Here is a 4,582-nt window from a genome sequence, read left to right as displayed (position 1 = left end):
ATGTCCAACAGTCCTGTAACAATCTAAAAACCTCATTTCTTACCCCAATTACCGACTCCGTCACTTGTGGGAACGTTTTGTTTAATAGTTGTAGCCCGATGTTCTTGTTCTCACTTTGGTGAGAAGCGAACATTACTAATCCGTAAGCATAACATGCTTCTTTATGTTGCATGTTAGCCGCTTTTTCTAAATCACGAAGTCCAATATTCGGATATATTGAGTCAAAATAATTTCTTAACCCATTGCGTAAAATAGCATTTGGGTTCCCCGCAATATATGCGTCAAAGTAAACACATCGTAACTTATGGATTTCCCAATGTGATATCCCCCATCTTTCGAACGAAAGCCTTTTATAAACCAAGGCATTCTTGGAACGTTCTTTGAATGTCTTACAAACTGATCTCGCCTTAAATAGTTGTGCCGAAGAATTCTGACCGACTCTAGACAAGATTTCATCAATCATGTCTCCGGGTAGGTCTCTTAAAATATTGGGTTGTCTATCCATTTTGTGTTTTTATACTGTAAAATAGACAAGAGTTAGATTCATAAAAAAAAATACTTATTAATACAAGCAATTTTTACATATATCATAAAGCATAAGCACACTATATTACATATATTACACCACACGAATACAACTATCTTATTCCGACTCGCTTGTTTCTTCTTCTTCGGTTTTGGTTCGTTTTGCCAAATTTCTAGGGATATATGATGTTCCCCTAATACGAGCCGTCGTTTTCCACATTGGTTTAGAAAAACCTGGTGGTTTAGAGGTTCCCGGGTCATTGTTACAACTTAAGGACTTTGGGGGTTGACGATACATATAAAGTTCATCGGGGTTGGAATTAGATTTCTCTATTTTTATGCCCTTTCCCTTATTATTTTCTTTTGCCTTTTTAAATTCAGTTGGGGTAATTTCTATAACATCATCGGAATTCTCGTCGGAATCCGATTCATCGGAGAATTGGTAATCCTCCCAATATTTTGCTTCTTTGGCGGAAACACCATTGACCATAATTAACCTTGGTCGGTTGGTTGAGGATTTTCTTTTACTTAACCATTTTATTATTTCCCCCACCGGTTCTATTTCTTCATCCGGTTCCGATTCTTCTTCCGGTTCCGATTCTTCTTCCGGTTCCGACTCTTCTTCCGGTTCCTCTTCGGGAACTTGTGAATCAGTCCACGAATCATTCTAATTTACATTTGACTCTTCATTATTATTAGGTGAGTCAATGGGACTTGTTCTAGAGGTAGACATCTATCATATAATATCAAACGTGTTAAGAGATTAATATATCACATAATATTCACATGTTAAAAATATATAGTTTCCAACAAAATTTGTTAAGCAATCATTTTTCAAGTAAACACGGTCGAAGTCCAGACTCACTAATGCATCCTAACAAACTCGATAAGACACACTAATGCAAAATTCTGGTTCTCTAAGACCAACGCTCGGATACCAACTGAAATGTCCCGTTCTTATTGATTAAAAACGTTCCATATTAATTGATTTCGTTGCGAGGTTTTGACCTCTATATGAGACGTTTTTCAAAGACTGCATTCATTTTTAAAACAAACCATAACCTTTATTTCATAAATAAAGGTTTAAAAAGCTTTACGTAGATTATCAAATAATGATAATCTAAGATATCATGTTTACACACGACCATTACATAATGGTTTACAATACAAATATGTTACATCGAAATCAGTTTCTTGAATGCAGTTTTTACACAATATCATACAAACATGGACTCCAAATCTTGTCCTTATTTTAGTATACAACAGCGGAAGCTCTTAGTATTCACCTGAGAATAAACATGCTTTAAACGTCAACAAAAATGTTGGTGAGTTATAGGTTTAACCTATATATATCAAATCGTAACAATAGACCACAAGATTTCATATTTCAATACACATCCCATACATAGAGATAAAAATCATTCATATGGTGAACACCTGGTAACCGACATTAACAAGATGCATATATAAGAATATCCCCATCATTCCGGGACACCCTTCGGATATGATATAAATTTCGAAGTACTAAAGCATCCGGTACTTTGGATGGGGTTTGTTAGGCCCAATAGATCTATCTTTAGGATTCGCGTCAATTAGGGTGTCTGTTCCCTAATTCTTAGATTACCAGACTTAATAAAAAGGGGCATATTCGATTTCGATAATTCAACCATAGAATGTAGTTTCACGTACTTGTGTCTATTTTGTAAATCATTTATAAAACCTGCATGTATTCTCATCCCAAAAATATTAGATTTTAAAAGTGGGACTATAACTCACTTTCACAGATTTTTACTTCGTCGGGAAGTAAGACTTGGCCACTGTTGATTCACGAACCTATAACAATATATACATATATATCAAAGTATGTTCAAAATATATTTACAGCACTTTTAATATATTTTGATGTTTTAAGTTTATTAAGTCAGCTGTCCTCGTTAGTAACCTACAACTAGTTGTCCACAGTTAGATGTACAGAAATAAATCGATAAATATTATCTTGAATCAATCCACGACCCAGTGTATACGTATCTCAGTATTGATCACAACTCAAACTATATATATTTTGGAATCTACCTCAATCCTGTATAGCTAACTCCAACATTCACATATAGAGTGTCTATGGTTGTTCCGAAATATATATAGATGTGTCGACATGATAGGTCGAAACATTGTATACGTGTCTATGGTATCTCAAGATTACATATACAATACAAGTTGATTAAGTTATGGTTGGAATAGATTTGTTACCAATTTTCACGTAGCTAAAATGAGAAAAATTATCCAATCTTGTTTTACCCATAACTTCTTCATTTTAAATCCGTTTTGAGTGAATCAAATTGCTATGGTTTCATATTGAACTCTATTTTATGAATCTAAACAGAAAAAGTATAGGTTTATAGTCGGAAAAATAAGTTACAAGTCATTTTTGTAAAGGTAGTCATTTCAGTCGAAAGAACGACGTCTAGATGACCATTTTAGAAAACATACTTCCACTTTGAGTTTAACCATAATTTTTGGATATAGTTTCATGTTCATAATAAAAATCATTTTCTCATAATAACAACTTTTAAATCAAAGTTTATCATAGTTTTTAATTAACTAACCCAAAACAGCCCGCGGTGTTACTACGACGGCGTAAATCCGGTTTTACGGTGTTTTTCGTGTTTCCAGGTTTTAAATCATTAAGTTAGCATATCATATAGATATAGAACATGTGTTTAGTTGATTTTAAAAGTTAAGTTAGAAGGATTAACTTTTATTTGCGAACAAGTTTAGAATTAACTAAACTATGTTCTAGTGATTACAAGTTTAAACCTTCGAATAAGATAGCTTTATATGTATGAATCGAATGATGTTATGAACATCATTACTACCTTAAGTTCCTTGGATAAACCTACTGGAAATGAGAAAAATGGATCTAGCTTCAACGGATCCTTGGATGGCTCGAAGTTCTTGAAGCAGAATCATGACACGAAAACAAGTTCAAGTAAGATCATCACTTGAAAAAAGATTGTTATAGTTATAGAAATTGAACCAAAGTTTGAATATGATTATTAACTTGTATTAGAATGATAACCTACTGTAAGAAACAAAGATTTCTTGAGGTTGGATGATCACCTTACAAGATTGGAAGTGAGCTAGCAAACTTGAAAGTATTCTTGATTTTATGTAACTAGAACTTGTAGAATTTATGAAGAACACTTAGAACTTGAAGATAGAACTTGAGAGAGATCAATTAGATGAATAAAATTGAAGAATGAAAGTGTTTGTAGGTGTTTTTGGTCGTTGGTGTATGGATTAGATATAAAGGATATGTAATTTTGTTTTCATGTAAATAAGTCATGAATGATTACTCATATTTTTGTAATTTTATGAGATATTTCATGCTAGTTGCCAAATGATGGTTCCCACATGTGTTAGGTGACTTACATAGGCTGCTAAGAGCTGATCATTGGAGTGTATATACCAATATTACATACATCTAAAAGCTGTGTATTGTACGAGTACGAATACGGGTGCATACGAGTAGAATTGTTGATGAAACTGAACGAGGATGTAATTGTAAGCATTTTTGTTAAGTAGAAGTATTTTGATAAGTGTATTGAAGTCTTTCAAAAGTGTATAAATACATATTAAAACACTACATGTATATACATTTTAACTGAGTCGTTAAGTCATCGTTAGTCGTTACATGTAAGTGTTGTTTTGAAACCTTTAGGTTAACGATCTTGTTAAATGTTGTTAACCCAATATTTATAATATCAAATGAGATTTTAAATTATTATATTATCATGATATTATCATGTATGAATATCTCTTAATATGATATATATACATTAAATGTCTTTACAACGATAATCGTTACATATATGTCTCGTTTAAAAATCATTAAGTTAGTAGTCTTGTTTTTACATATGTAGTTCATTGTTAATATACTTAATGATATGTTTACTTATCATAGTATCATGTTAACTATATATATATATCCATATATATGTCATCATATAGTTTTTACAAGTTTTAACGTTCGTGAATCACCGGTCAACTTGGGTGGTCA

This window comes from Rutidosis leptorrhynchoides, chromosome 8 (assembly GCF_046630445.1).
Source record: "Rutidosis leptorrhynchoides isolate AG116_Rl617_1_P2 chromosome 8, CSIRO_AGI_Rlap_v1, whole genome shotgun sequence".
Taxonomy (NCBI): Eukaryota; Viridiplantae; Streptophyta; class Magnoliopsida; order Asterales; family Asteraceae; genus Rutidosis; species Rutidosis leptorrhynchoides.
The sequence above is the reverse complement of the archived record's forward strand: the minus strand, read 5'-3'. Positions refer to the sequence as shown.